General features: G+C 52.7%; 1 protein-coding gene across 5 annotated transcripts in view; it reads right to left on the reverse strand.

Moving 5' to 3' along the window:
• PRKAG2 (protein kinase AMP-activated non-catalytic subunit gamma 2) overlaps positions 1 to 16,148 on the reverse strand; it is a 309,902-nt gene that overhangs the window by 244,464 nt on the left and 49,290 nt on the right. The window lies entirely within an intron of this gene.

A 16,148-nucleotide genomic window follows, 5' to 3' on the forward strand; every position in this document is an offset into this window, starting at 1 on the left:
CACACCCTCAGTCAGGAGAACATTCTGTCTGCTTCTTTTTGACCCTTTCCCGAGCACGGCCCACCCTGTTCCTCCTTCCACAGCGGGCGTCTCAGAACACCCCAAATGCCCATAAGCGCCAGGCCCAAGTTTCCTTCCAGTCATGAAAATATGACTCCGAACATGACTGAGTCAACGCAGCTGCCTGTCCCGAAGGACGTAGGCTGTGAGGGGTACGAGTCTGCTGAGTTGCCCTGATTCCGTGTCTGGTTCTCAAGCTGGTGAGACCCTGTTCTGGGAGCCCTGGGCCCAGAAGAGAAGGAAGAGCCAGCTGGGGTCCAGCGCTGGCCCCCGATTCCCTGGCCCTGGGTGGCCTGGACCCCTAACCTTCCAGGTGCTGCCTGCAGACTCCTGCCCGGGTCTCTGTTCTCTTATTTCTGGGACCCGCCCAGCAAGGCTCTAAGGAGCTGGAGCCACGATCACAGGCAGATGGCAGACGCCCTGAGAAGCAGACACGAGAGAGTGAAATGCCAGCACACACCTCGCCCGTGGAGTAAAATCAGAACAAAAAGCCAGGTCCGGGTTTGCTTTTCTCCTGCCTTCTCCCCACCTCCCACTGGGCTGTATCTTAGGATCAAAGATGCCAAAGGAACCCAAGGAAGGAATTAAGATTCAAGGAAAACCAGGCCACTGTGACCCTCAGGGGAGCCGCACGGACACCCAGATGATCCACCCAAGGGCGTCAACTGTCCACGTGGGACAGGTGGGGAGGGGGAGGGCCTGGGCGTCCCTGTCACCAAGGACCGACGGAGAAGGGGCCGGACGGGAGTCGCAGGGGAACTGCGTGAACACAACAGAACCCAGAGCACTCCAGCCTCAATTTCCTGATGAAAAACCCGGCTGAAAAGACCCAGGGAACTCAGAAAACCAGGTCATTTCTAGGTCTTTCATGGAGAGGTTCTGCCAGGCTCAGCAGGGACACCCATAACTGACGGCCACCTAGAGGGAGGGGCCTGCTGCTTATTGAGCATTTATTACCTGCCTGGCTTTCCCAGATGGGGAGAGTGGTGAAGCACCTGCCTGCCAATGCGGGAGACGTAAGAGATGTGGAAGGGGAAGAGAGGCGGGGAAGATCCCCTTGAAAAGGAAATGGCAACCCATTCCAGTATCCTGTCCTGGAGGGCTGCAGGGCCTTAAGTTGCTCATGGGAAAGAAATCTGGTCCAGGCAGACACAGGGCTGAAGGAGGAGGGGCAGCTGGCTCCTCCAGCAAGTCCTTGGCCTGTAGGTCCTGCCTCAGTTTCTTGCTAAGTCATGCCCATGATGGGAGCCAAGATAGGGCCCCATAATGGGAGACAGGGCCCACATAGCACCGGAAGGAGGAGGCGGCAACTCTGGAGTCAGAGGGCCTGAGTTTGACCCTGGTTTGCCACGTAATGACCACGCAACCTCAGTAAATGATTCAAGTTCACAGAGCTCCAGTTTCCTCATGGGTAAAATGAGGCCAAAATTGTCATGAGATTTAATATCATGAATATCCATGAAAATGTCAAACATGGTGCCTGGCACAGTCGCTGAGTCGTATCCGACTCTTTGAGACCCCATGAATAGCAGTATGCCAGGCCTCCCTGTCCGTCACCAACTCCCAGAGTTCACCCAAACTCAATGTGCATCGAGTTGGTGATGCCATCCAGCCATCTCATCCTCTGTCATCCCCTTCTCCTCCTGCCCTCAATCTTTCCCAGCATCAGGGTCTTTTCCAATGAGTCAACTCTTCGCATGAGGTGGCCAAAATATTGGAGTTTCAGCCTCAGCATCAGTCCTTCCAATGAACACCCAGGACTGATCTCCTTTAGGATGGACTGGTTGGATCTCCTTGCAGTCCAAGGGACTCTCAAGAGTCTTCTTCAGCACCACAGTTCAAAAGCATCAATTCTTCGGTGCTCAGCTTTCTTCACAGTCCAACTCTCACATCCATACATGACTACTGGAAAAACCATACATGACCACTTGACTAGACAGACCTTTGTTGGCAAAGTAATGTCTCTGCTTTTGAATATGCTATCTAGGTTGGTCATAACTTTCCTTCCAAGGAGTAAGCATCTTTTAATTTCCTGGCTACAATCAGTGACATCTGCAGTGATTTTGGAGCCCAAAAAAATAAAGTCTGACACTGTTTCCACTGTTTCCCCATCTATTTCCCATGAAGTGATGGGACCAGATGCCATGATCTTCGTTTTCTGAATGTTGAGCTTTAAGGCAACTTTTTCACTCTCCTCTTTCACTTTCATCAAGAGGCTTTTTAGTTCCTCTTCACTTTCTGCCATAAGGGTGGTGTCATCTGCATATCTGAGGTTATTGATATTTCTCCCAGAAATCTTGATTCCAGCTTGTGCTTCTTCCAGCCCAGCGTGTCTCATGATATACTCTGCATAGAAGTTAAATAAGCAGGGTGATAATATATAGCCTTGACGTACTCCTTTTCCTATTTGGAACCAGTCTGTTATTCCATGTCCAGTTCTAAATTTTGCTTCCTGACTTGCATATAGGTTTCTCAAGAGGCAGGTCAGGTGGTCTGGTATTCCCATCTCTTTCACCAAATACATAGTCAATAAACATTTCCCGAAATGTAAATAGCTATTAGCAGTTTAAGAGGTAATATGAAGACAACCAGTCCATCCTAACAGAAATCAGTCCTGAATATTCATTGGAAGGACTGATGCTGAAACTCCAATACCTTGGCCGCCTGCCATGAAGAACTAACTCATTTGAAAAGAGCCTGATGCTGGGAAAAATTGAGGGCTGGAGGAGAAGGGGATGACAGAGGATGAGATGGTTGGATGGAGTCACCAACTCACTGGGCATGAGTTTGAGTAAACTCAGGGAGTTGGTGATGGACAGAGAGGCCTGGCATGCTACAGTCCATGGGGCTGCAAAGAGTCGGACATGACTGAGCAACTGAACTGAACTGACCGATGAAGACAATCCTTCTAATAAAATCTCTAGCTGACTAAAGGGAGTTATCAATTAAGCCAACCTATAGGAGAACTATATGAACACAGCTTAACACAAAATAAGGCAAAAACCAAAAAGTATAGGCATTAATGTATACTAGCCCATGGGCGCAGTATGAGGGGATGTTAAGGGGCTTCCCAGGAGGGGATGAGCGTCTGGTGTGAGGAGAGACTGGAAGACTATTAAAGGAAGAAGAAGGCCTGTCGTTAGAAGGGGAGCAATGAGGGACTGGAAAAATCCAAGAAGGATTCCAATAGTTAACAACGGAGCCTATACATGAGTAATACTGCACTGCATATTTGAAAGTTGCTAAGAGTAGATCCTGACATTTCTCACCATAAGAAAAACAACTTCTTGCAACTATGAATGGTGATGGATGTTAACTAGACTTACCGAGATGATCACTTCACATCACAGACAAATAACTGAATCACTGTGCTGTGCGCCTGAAACTAATATAATGTTGTGTCCCTTATATCTCAATTTTAAAAAGTGTGTTTGCTCCAGAAAACTGGAACAGCTGAGCTGAAGTGAGAACCCCAAATTTGCACCCCCATTCCAGGGCTCCCTGGCTGCCCAGCACCATGAACTGATGATGTCACGACCACATGCCTTACTCATCTCAGAACGGCCAGTGCCTGGCATGCAGGACTCAAAAGGTTGTCTCCCTAAAGTTTCTTTTAATATCAGACTGGGGACCAGCCTTGAAGAAGAGCCCACAGCCTGTGATGAGGTGCCCCTCACCCAGCCTCAGTCTCCCAGACCCCCTCCCTCTCCCCCCACCAACTCCTCTATAAAGACAGAGTCGAACCTCAGGATACCTGGTTTCTCTTCCCAGTTCCACCCTTGTGACTTCAGATGAGAAGATTAAGAACCTTAAACATCCTAGATTTTCAGTGATCTTCCCTGCACGAATTTAATCTTTTAACCTTTCCTTTCCTCTTCTATAAAAAGGAACTGGATAACTTGTCTCATAGGCCTAATATTGGGTAAAAGACAGAAAACAAAAACAGAGCACTCCCCCAACCCTCAGACTGATGGAGCCCTTGGCAGTTTGCACATAAACTGAGGAAGCAGTTGGAGAGGGTGGGGGGTGGGGGTCCTGAGGGTCCGGGTTACGATGCCTTCCAGGCTGGTGAAGGGGCTGGACGGAGCCCACGGAGGCTGCTTCAAGCTCACTGCCCACGTCTCTCCCATTCCCAGAAGGCGTCCTGCACTGACCCGCCATCCCTCCACTCCGCTTCTGCAAGTCTCTCACCTGGTCACACCTATCAGCACCTGAGCGTCCTCTCCGCTTATGTTCCAGGGTCTCCCCTGCCCTCGGACAGAAGCCTCCAGGCTGAACCCTTCTGTATGCAGCCCCTGTACCCACCCCCTGGGCCCAGGGGGCACCTGCCAAGTCACTCTCCCAACAGTGCAGACCACCCCTCAGCCCTGTCTCTCATCACCCAGAATTGACCGAGACCTGGGGCTTGACTCCCCAGAGCCCCCAAGTCGCCAGTCATCTCCTATGCCTACTTTTCTCCCCACTCGACTGTAAACGCAGAAGCAAGGGCTCAAGTTTCTTTCTATTTCACCCCCCACCCCACCCCACCCATCTCTCCAGTCACCAGCCATCATTGACATCACACGTAACTCGTGTAGCCCCTGCCTTATGGAAGGGGCTTGTGGTGGGGGCAGGGGGAACCCCCAAACAAAAACAGCAGTGGCGAGCTCGAAGCAGTGTACCTCAGTATGAGCGGAGGTCCCGGCCACCCGGCCGTGTCTCGGACCCAGCCCTTTCCAGCCCAGAGCGCCACGTGTGGCTCCCAGACTCGCTCAACAGTCCAGGCTTCGGGTTCTCAGCCTCCCCCATTCTCCTTCGCGCAGAGAACAGACCAGTCTTAGCTCAGACCAGGGTGAGCACATTGTCCAGCCTCTCTTCCTCCCCTTCCTGGTCACCCCCTCACCTCCTATTTTCTGTTTCTTCAGTGTCTTTCCCAGAAGTTAAAAGCAACAAGCCCAGTTTTCACAGCTCACCTTCCACTGGCAGGAGACCGACCAACGCGAGTTATGTGGTCAAGAGCCCTCCCAGGGACCATGGGGCGAGTGCCCCAGAGTCCCCGAGCATCCCGGACCCTTTTTCCCTTTGGGGCAGATTCAATAAATGATGACTCAGGGCAGGGAGGGAAGTCAGACCCTGCTGAGATTTCAGCCAGGGAGATTTAAGGTGGGTGGGAGGGGAGTGAGGGGAGGGGGCAGACCCCGCACTCAGGTGGGTGGGGGAGGAGGCACCGAACTCAGAGGAGGAACAGAGATGAATTCGCCTCCCTCCTCCCCCCGCAACATACACACACACACACACACACACGCCACCTTCACGAGTTCTCTAAACCTCCAAGAAAAAGTTATGTAAGGAGGGAACACACAGCTCCAGGTAGGTGGGGGAACATTTGGTTCGGCCTGGAGGTGTTTAATTGAATAAAAGGCTCCCCAGGAACAAAGCGAGAATCCAGCATCCGTCTTGCATACAGAGTAGACAAAGCATCACGAGAGAGCAAAAGCCATACACCCAGGCACCGCAATGACCAAGCACGCACTCAGACAGCCGGCTCCTCTGGAGGTCTGCTTACTCAGCCCCGAGCGGTCCAGGAGATCTCCCCTTCCCCGGTGCTCATCGGCGGCGGCAGGGAGACGCGCCGGCTGACAAGCGATGGGGGAGACACAGCGCCCCCAGCTCGGAAGGAAAAAAAAAAATCCTGCCGCCTCGCTGGCTCCCAAGGTTCCCCGAGAGACAGACAGAGAAGGGGGCTCCCCAGTCCCCTCAGCGCAGGCGATTTCTAGGGTTCTGCTGGACGCACATCTGCGACAGATGGGGACCGAGCGGGCTGGGTGTGTCCCCCGTCCCCGGAGCCGCGCGGGCGGCGGGCGTGATGGCTGGAGCCCGCGCTGCAGCTCACGACACAGGCGGCGTGGGGCCGGTCCCCCCATTGACGGGACCGCAGCAAACTGTCATGACCACCGCATGGAGGGTGGGGGGCGGGGCGGGGGGAGGGGCGACTCCTCACTGCCCCGGTCCAGGGAACGGGAGGGAAGGCTCAGCCAGACCACCGCATGGAGGGTGGGGAGCGGGGCGGGGGGCAGAGAGGCGACTCCTCACTGCCCTGGTCCAGGGAGCGGGAGGGAAGGCTCAGCCAGACCACCGCATGGAGGGTGGGGAGCGGGGCGGGGGGCAGAGAGGCGACTCCTCACTGCCCTGGTCCAGGGAGCGGGAGGGAAGGCTCAGCCAGATCTTTTAAAAAGACAGGCAGCCGGACAGAGGGAGGTGGGGCAGACTGCCGATGGATGCTGCAGTCGGTGGCCCTGAGCGCCAAGTCCGCTCCCAGCGCAGCCCCTGCAGGGTTCTCGTCTCCCTTCAAGGGGGGTCGGAGGGAACCACCATAGCTCCAGGAACCTGGGCCCCTAAGGGGGCCTGCCCTCGGGATACGGATAATGCCAGTTTTATTTCTCTCTGGCACGTAGACGGATGCTGAATCCTCCCTCTGTTCCTGGGGAGCCTCTTAGTCGATGAAACACCTCCAGGCCGAACCAAATGTTCCTTCCCCTACCTAGAGCGGAGGCCCTTCAAAGGCCCTGTGAGTGGAATTCCCATTGGAAACCCCAGAGCCCCAGCCAGCCCTGACCAGACCAGCTGCAAAGCCACATCCTGCGGGCCACGTGGCCCCTGCCAGGTATCAACCCAGTCTACTTGCTTCCCTGTCATTCTGATGCTCTGACGTCCGGGGCCCCGCTGACCCTGGAGGGAACGGCCCTCCCAGGGCTCCACCAATCCCTAGAGTCAGCAAACCGCTCCCCTTTTGCATGTCAAAATCAGCGAGAAGCCAAGCCCACATCCCTCACCTCTTCCGCAGCTCTCACCTTCACCAGATACCAGACAATGAGCGGGCAGCCCCTATACCCAGAGGTCCCCCCGTCCCAACTGCCAGAGCTGAAATGATTCAAACTCACCAACCCTTTGCCTGCTCACCTTCCCCGCCTGCTCCTTCCCACAGAAACCACTGGGGAGGTTCCTGCCCACATTCTCCCCAGGCTCCTCCTGCCTCCTCACCCACCCCTTGCTTCCCCTGTGTGCCGTGGGAGCTCCTGCTTCCAGGGATCACAAGTATACTAGCCTTCTGCCTGGAGGCAGTCACACTGATGTCACCTGAAGGACATCCAGGCCATCTCAGACCTGAGCATGGACACTCCGTGACCGTAGCCCAGGCCCCGCTCCTCTGAGAAAACAGTCTCCCAGGGCTGCTGGTGGGGTAACTGGTGAGCAAGCATTTGGACAAAAATAAGCATCGGCTTGGGGTGGGAGGGATTTTTTTTTTTTTTTTTCTGGAACCAGAGGGCAGCGTAAACTCACAGTTTAGCAAAAAGCTGGTGCGATCTCGGTCACTTCGGAGCCAGCCCTGCGGCTACCCCTCCCCGGGCACGGGGACGAGGGGTCCCCTGGAGACCCAGCCAATCACAATATTTTCTCCAGCTGGTTCTGGAACTAGCCTTGCTGGGTGAGCTGGGCTTGTTTTATTTTCTGTGTGCTTTATTCCAAAGCATACAAACAAGCTTGAGGCAAAAACGCCTAATTAGCTTTGCTTGGAATAGCTGGCGATGGCAGGGAAATGGGCTACCCCATCCAAAAATGTCCAAAGGTTTGCAACGTTTGGAGGCAAGTGCCTGCGAGTGACTTACAGGGTGCGGGTGACTCTCTGCAGTTCTGATCACCAGCCAGCCTGAGTCTCAGGAACCTGGAATATTCTTTAGAGATGGAGAACCCAGGCCACTTTGCTCTTGCCGCCAAGTTGCCGAAACAGACGTGGCCAACGTCTTCACCTGCGTTTACTCTCGCTTCTAAAATCTCCACTGACCCTTCACACTTCTTCAGGCTCTGAGGTTTTCCACCTACTCTCCTGGGAGGGTGGAGGTTGGTGTTCTGGAAGGAGGAGCCCCAGGGGATTGTGTTAGCAAGGCCAGAAGACCCAGGAAGACTGTAGTCAGCCCCACTGCTGGTTCCGGAATATTCTTGCCTGTCTCCCATCCCCCACCCCACAATTCACTGCCTCCAAATCAATCTCCCTAAACACTTCTTTCCAAACTTTACTCTCAGCACCCTCACCAGATCCAAAAGGACAAACCAAAACCAAAAGAAAGCAACCCCCCCCAAAAAAACACAAGTTCTGTATCACCTACAAGACAAACCCAAGGTCTCCAGGGTGCTGGGCCAGGCCCACCAGCCATCCAACCTTCCGACCTCGTGGGCGGGGCTGAACTGTCACCCAGGGGCCTCGGGGGCCTCACAATCCCCCCACAGGCTTCACCGGCATCTGTAGGTTCTGACCTGGCCTGTCTCCTGGGACTGATTTCTCAAGGGCTGGCTATCTCAACCGGAACAAGAGGTAACTGGGTAAAACACTACCTATTGCACGAGTAAGGACACTGCAGTTCGGGGAGGCTGAGACGCCAAGGTTACAGACGGACCGGTGGCAACACCGGGACTCAGGGACTGGTGTAATCCCCCCAGTCCTGACAGGTTCACATCCCAGCCCGTTTTGATCTGTTTACTTTTGGTCGTTTGAATCCTCTGGTGTTTCTGTGGCACAGGTCTATGACATGTGTAATTAAAAATAAGTGGAATGGGCTTGCACTCTCAAAGTCGGTAATTCCCCTTTGAGGGGTTTGTCCCCAAAAAAATCTGAACTGCAAAAAAAAAGGTTTCTGCGCAAAGCAAGTCTGCAGCAAAGAGGAGCCCCAGATGGCACGTGAGTGCAGAAGACGGGGAAGGGGGTCTCGTCCAGGCTGCGCTGACAGGGCCACGTGGTGCTGCCAGAAAACCACCGAGAAGCAAGTGACGTAAGGCATGCGGCAGGAGAATCACAAACCAGGCACAGCATCGCCTCACTGTGTAAGGGACACAGAAGACTAGAAACACACGTCACACACGAGTCAGCGTGCCCCCACCCAGCCCCGACGAGACAGTCCAGGGTTAGAGTCTGAGCGTCCCGTAATCTAACACAAGCCCTTTGCCACGCCCCACTTTATCTTGGGCCGTGAGTCTGAAACTCAAGACGCTGCGTGCAAACTCAGTCCTGTGACTGGGCGCCACTGCAGGAGGGCAGCCCGTGCCCTAACATCAAAGGGACCCACAGCCCCGAGTCCAGATCTGCCTGACTCTGGGCCTGCGTGTCACGCCCTCAGCCAATGCAGAGGACACCGGTTCGATCCCTGCTCCAGGAAGACCCCACATGCCGCGGGGCAACCGAAGCCGTGCACCACAACCACTGAAGCCCTGAGCCTAAGAGCCTGTACTCCGCAACAGGAGACGCCACCGCAAGGAGAAGCCCGTGCACCGCATGAAGGGCAGCCCCCGCTGACTGCAACCAGAGAAAGCCTGTGCAGCAACACAGACCCGGCACAACCAAAAATCAATCCAACAGTCAAAACGCTTAAAGAGAAAAAAAGGCCCAGCCTCGGCCAAGGGCCTGGCTCCTGGCCATACTAACCGCACTTGTATTTCACTCGGAAGCTGGGGGGCCAGAGGAGGGGGCAAGGCATGGTGTTGGCTGGGCCATCCACTGGCATGGCGTGGTGTTGGAATGCATTAGGGCATCCACTGGCATGGCGTGGTGAGGGCTTGGCGCTGGCTTGGCCATCCACGGGCATGGCGTGGTATTAGCTTGGGATTGGTTTGGCCAACCACCGGCAATGACATCTGAGATGTTCTAGATCAAGCAGGGATGTGAGTGCTGTGACATCTGGCTTCGGAATCCCGTTTCTACACACAGCTTGTGGCCAGCGCTCCTGCATCTACAAACTATGCAGTAGTTAGGGCAGCCTGGTGGCTTCCCAGCTGGCCAATCAGAAAATGGGCAGAAGACCTAAAGAGAGAGTTCTCTAAAGAAGACATACAGATGGCCAAGAGGTACGTGAAAAGATGCTCAACATCGCTAATCATTTGAGAAAAGCAAGTCAAAACTACAATGAGGCACCACCTCACACCAATCAGACTGACCATCATCAAAATGTCTACAAATGATAAATGCCGGGGAAGGTGTGGAGGAAAGGGACCTCTTCCACACTCTTGCATTTGTGCTAAGTCACCCAGTCGTGTCCGACTCTTTGCAACCCTATGGGCTGTAGCCCACCAGCTCCTCTGTCCATGGAATTCTCCAGGCAGGAATACTGGAGTGGGTTGCCATGCCCTCCTCCAGGGGATCTTCCCAACAGCCTCCGGGGAAGCCCCCCACGCTGTTAGTGGGAATGTCAATTGGTACAGCCACTATGGAGAACAGTAAGGAGGTTTCTCAAAAAACTAGACCTACCATATGATCCAGCGATACCACTTCCGGGCGTGTATCTAGAAAAGATGAAGCTCTGATTCGAAAATATACATGCACCCCAATGTTCATTGCAGCACTATTTACGATAGCCAAGACATGGAGACAAATGTCCATCGCCAGGTGAATGGATAAAGAAGATTCGGTATATATATGCGATGGAATTACTCAGCCATAAAAAGAATGAAATAATGCCACCTGCAGCTACAAGGGATGCACCTCGAGATTATCCTACTAAGTGAAGCAAGTCAGACAGAGAAAGACACATGTCTATCATTTATAGGTAGAATCTTTAAAAAAAATAGTACAAATAAACTTCTGTACAAAACAGAAATAGACCCACAGACACAGAACACAAACTTAATGGTTACCAAAGAGGGAATAGGAGGAGGGATAAATTGATAATTTGGGATGAACAGACAAAAACTACTATATATAAAATAGATAAAAAAGAAAGACCTACTGTATAGCACAGGGAACTATAATATCCTGTTATCTTGTAATAACCTATAATGGAAAGAATTTGAAAAAGAATACATATATCTATCTATATCTATATATATCTGGATCACTTTGTTGGAGAAAGAAATGGCAACCCACTGCAGTATTCTTGCCTGGGAAATCCCATTGACAGAGGGACCTGGTGAGTATAGCCCATGGGGTCACAAAGAGTTGTACGTGACGTAGCGACTGAACAACGACAACTTTGTTGCACACCTGAAACACTGTAAATAAACTCTACTTCAAAATAAAATAAAACAAAACATCCCAATTAGGAATCAACATGCAGAAGAGGCCCACTTGGGACCTGGAACATCTTTGCTGACATCTATGGCAGAGGATGCATTAATCAGCTCAAGGAGGGTTAAGGCTCCTTCTCACTGGCGAAATGAGTGGTGTCAAGGCGAGCGCTGCCTCAGGAGGTTGGCACGGACTACAGCAACCTGGAGAAAAGCTGTCAGAGAATCCAGCCAGCCCCCCGCCCCGCCCCGATACCCACCGCAGCCCTCGAGGCCACGACGCCCACATCCTGTGCCTTGAATGCTTGAACTCTGCCATTAGGTCGGCCAGTCCCGCCCCAAGGACACCTCTGAGTTCTGCTCAGAGCGAATCTACTGAAGGGCAGCAGGACTGCCTCTGAGCTACAGTGGGTTGTTCCTAACCATCCGTAAGGGTTTAGCAAACTTGGATCCAAGATTTCCTCTCATTGTAACGTATCACCCAGCACTGAGGCTGCCGGATGGAGGTGCTGGGGGAGCACATGGCCCCATCCACCTCCACTATTTATCAAAGTCCCCAGGTGTTTCCTAAGCAGCCAAATTGGCTCAGAGCCTTCTGCCACTCAGCCACTCCCTCGATACCTCCATCCAGGTAGAACCAGCAGTTCCAGAACTCCTGAACTGCAAAAACATTTGGAATCAGTTGGATCTCATGCCCTGATCTTAATGGAGAAGAACCAGAAAGAAACCAACCCCAACCCCAAAGGGTAACGGTTTCTCCATCTTTCACAGCCTCGTCCTGGACTCTCGAAGGTCTTTAGAGACTCACCCCTGGAGCCCCACAGAGGAACATGCTTCCAGGTCACAAGCTCCCCTGAGCCGTGAGCGTCGAGCAGGGTGCTTGAGCTCCTCCTCCAAGGAAATGCACTGACCACACACACACACGTGTTACAGTGCTTGTGTCTGGAGCATGTCACCTGCCAGATCACGGAGTCACCACCGTCAAATAACTAATAACGTGTGCGAGCTCTGGGCTTCCCTGGTGGCTCAGACGGTAAAGAATCTGCCTGCAAAACAGGACACCCAGGTTCAATTCCTGGGTCAGGAAGATCCCCTGGAGAAGGGCATGGCAACCCACTCCAGTATTCTTGCCTGGAGAATTCCATGGACAGAGCCTGGAGGGACACAGTTCACAGGGTTGCAGAGTCAGACACGACTGAGAGACTAACACACACACACAGCATGCAAGCTCCAAATCGCACGCTCCCACTGGGCAGTGACCTGCCCGAGGCCACGTGGCTGCGTGCCCAGAGGCCCAGGCCTAGGACGCAGGTGCTCTGGACTTTGACCCCCCTCACCTGCCGAGGAGGAGGTCAGCCCCGCCTGCTGGGACACTGGGTCTGTTCACACGGCCCCGCAGTGGCCTCTCCCCTAACTTCAGTCCAGACAAGCCCAGGTGTGCAAGGTGCAGAGGGCAGGGTAGACGGGGAAGGATTTGCCATTCCTGCTGGCAGCCAGAAAGGACGAGGCACGCGAAAGGAGCACGGATGGACTGGGGGGTAAACAGCAACACAGGCTTAGGCGTCTGCCCATCACAGCCAACACGGGCCTCTTGGGCTTGCGGGGTCTTCTCGGAGCCCGCCTCCACCCCTGCCGGCAACAGAGACTCTCCCTCCCAGGCTCCTGCAGGCTCCTCCCACCTGCACCCTGAGCCCGAGGCTCCAGGGGAGCCCACGCGATTCTGAACACAGCAAGTCTGCACCTGAATGTTTCATCCAGGTCACTGCCGACCGAGGAGGAAGCTCCTCAGATCTGAGACGTGGGGGGCCCACTGTCTGGGAGGTCAGAGTGCTCACCTTCATGGGAGCAGTGTGGCGCTAAGGAAGCCCCAGTGTTCCTCTCTGACTCTGTAGTTAAACAAACAGGATGGGCTTGCGAAGGACCCTCCATCTGCAGGGGGTCTCCACCGTCCACCACAGCTCTAGCTTCATCTCTCAGAGGCCCCCCTCCTCACAACGAGTATGCAGGGGACCCTCAAACACATGTCAGCCTCAGGCTGGGTTTCTGGGACCCAAGACAAGTAGAAGACGAGATTCCCCAACCTCGTGGACTTCAGTCCTGGCCAGGAGGAAGGTCGTGGAGACAAGGAATAAGCAGACTGAGGGTTGCTGCAGTACCTCATGCAGTGTAGACAGTGGCCACCATAGCAGTGTCCAAAAGGAGGTGGCTGCTTTGGAAGAAAGTCATAACAGAAGAACTTCATGCAAGGAGCAAGGTTGAGGCTGAGACCTAAGAAGCAGCAAGTGAACAGAGGCCCTGGAGGGTCCTGGCATTTGGTCAGGCTCCCTCTTTGGTCCCTGGACTGGAGGAGGAAATGGCAACCCACTGCGGTATTCTTGCCTGGAGAATCCCCATGGACAGAGAACCCCGGCAGGCTACAGTCCGTAGGGTTGCAAAGAGTAGGACACAACTGAGCAACTAACACGTCTTGGTCCCTGACACGCTGCCAAGGCTCTGGAAGGCTCTGGAAGGCTCCAGAAACTAGATCTTCCATTGAAGCCAGAAGGCAGACTTGGCTCATCCACAGTCAAGAGGCTGACAGGCTGAGCTTGGCTAGACTCAGGCAGGTGCTCCAGTTCTGGAAGCCTGTGACCTCAAACTGTCTCAAAGGCACTGGCGAACAGATGGTCTGGGCTGCTCGGGTGGTAGTGGAAGGCCAGGCTGGTGCTAAACAGGCCCCCGTCTTCCCGATTTAACTGAAACCAACACAAATCACCTTGGGCACAAAACATTTTTTTTCGTCTAGGCCACCCTCTGTCACTGTGATCCTTGAGCATGCCTTCTCTTAGACAAGCTGGGCTCATCTCCCTATGTCCTTCCTCATCCTTTTAACCCAGATGCTGCTATCCTACATCTCCCGCCCCCGGGCCCCTGTCTGCAGGCGTCCCTAGAAAGATGTAGGAACACGACGGCTCGTGTACCCAGATTTGTTGGCTACAAAGATTCCCTGTCAATTAATTTTGCTAAAAATGGAATAAACACTAAAACTTGAGCTGAAACTTAGAACACATTTAACACATTTAAAAGAAGTCAGATGACACCACCCTTACGGCAGAAAGTAAACAAGAACTAAAGAGCCTCTTGATGAAAGTGAATGAGGAGAGTGAAAAAGTTGACTTAAAGTTCAACATTCAGAAAACAAAGATCATGGCATCCGGTCCCATCGCTTCAGAGCAAATAGATGGAGAAACAGTGGAAACAGTGTCTGACTTTATTTTTTGGGCTCCAAAATCACTGCGGATGGTGACTGCAGCCATGAAATTAAAAGACGCTTACTCCTTGGAAGGAAAGTTATGACCAACATAGACAGCATATTAAAAAGCAACAAAGGTCCATCTAGTCAAGGCTATAGTTTTTCCAGTAGTCATGTATGGATATGAGAGTTGGACTATAAAGAAAGCTGAGCGCCGAAGAATTGATGCTTTTGAACAGTGGTGTTGGAGAAAACTCCTGAGAGTCCCTTGGACTGCAAGGAGATCCAACCAGTCCATTCTAAAGGAGATCAGCCCTGGGGGTTCATTGGAAGGACTGATGTTGAAGCTGAAACTCCAGTACTTTGGCCACCTGATGTGAAGAGATGACTCATTTGAAAAGACCCTGATGCTGGGAAAGACTGAAGGCAGGAGTAGAAGGGGACAACAGAGGCTGAGATGGTTGGATGGCATCACCGACTCAATGGACATGAGTTTGAGTAAACTCTAGGAGCTGGTGATGGACAAGGAGGCCTGGTGTGCTGTAGTCCATGGGGTTGCAAAGAGTCGGATACGACTGAGCAACTGAACTGAACTGAACTGAACTGAAAAGAAGTCTCTCAGACTGTATCATATGGAAGTGGGTCTCATACCCCTCAAAGATGTGTGGGAGCCCTGACCTCCAGGACCTTATTAGGAAATAGAGCCTTTACAGAAGCAATCAAAGTAAGAGCACAAGGGTAGACCCGAGTTCAGTATGATGGTGTCCTTATAAAAGGGATATTTGAACACAGATGCAGACATGTAATGGCTTCCTTGGTGGCTCAGTGAAAAATAATCCACCTGCAAAGCAGGAGCTGCAGGAGATGCAGGTTTGATCCTTGGATCGGAAAGATCCCCTGGAGGAGGGCATGGCTACCCACTCCAGTATTCCTGCCTGGAGAATCCCCATGGACAGAGGCGCCAGGCGAGCTACAGTCCACGGGGTTGCAGAAGAGTTGGATACGACTGAACGACTGAGCATGCAAGCACACAGACATGTAGAGAGGGAAGGCGACCAGCCACGAACCTGGGACTGAGGACTGAAACAGACGTCCCTAGCATGGCCCGCCCACACCCTGATTTCAGACTGCCCACCCCAGATCTGGGAGGCAACACATGTCTGCAGTTCTGAGCGCCCCAGCTTGTGATGCTTTGTTACAGCAGCCCCAGAACACTCACCCACTTGCTCTTTCGTTTTTTCACAGCTTTATTAAGATAGAATTCACATACCATACAATTCACCCAATTACGTGCACGATCAATGGTCTTAAGTGCTTCACACACCTGTGTAACCACCACCACGATGAATGTTAAAGCATTTTCATCACCCCCAAAAGAAGCCTCTTGTCTACTAGGGGTCACTCCCCATACTCCTCTCCTCCCCCAGCCCACGGCAACCACGGATCTACATTAGGTATCTGTGGACTTGCCACTTGTGAATACTTCTTTTTTTTAAATAGTCAATTACTGGGCACCTAAGTGCTACCCCTCCTTTTTATTTGGCTGTGCCAAGTCTTAGTTGCGGCATGTGGGATCTTTGTTGCCGTGCTTAGTATCTTTTCTTTTCTTTTTTTCAGTTGCAGCATGCAGGACCCAGTTTCCTGACCAGGGATTAAACACTCTGCATTGGGAATGGAGAGTCTTAACCACTGGACCACCAGGGAAATCCCTGAACACTTAGAACCATTCACCCTGTGGTCTCTTCTGACTGAATTCCTTATCTCCTCAAACAGAACATAACTCAGCTATTTAAACTGGTCAGCACTATACTGTGGGGTCAGAGGGATG

This window comes from Bubalus bubalis, chromosome 8, assembly GCF_019923935.1.
Source record: "Bubalus bubalis isolate 160015118507 breed Murrah chromosome 8, NDDB_SH_1, whole genome shotgun sequence".
Classification (NCBI taxonomy): Eukaryota; Metazoa; Chordata; class Mammalia; order Artiodactyla; family Bovidae; genus Bubalus; species Bubalus bubalis.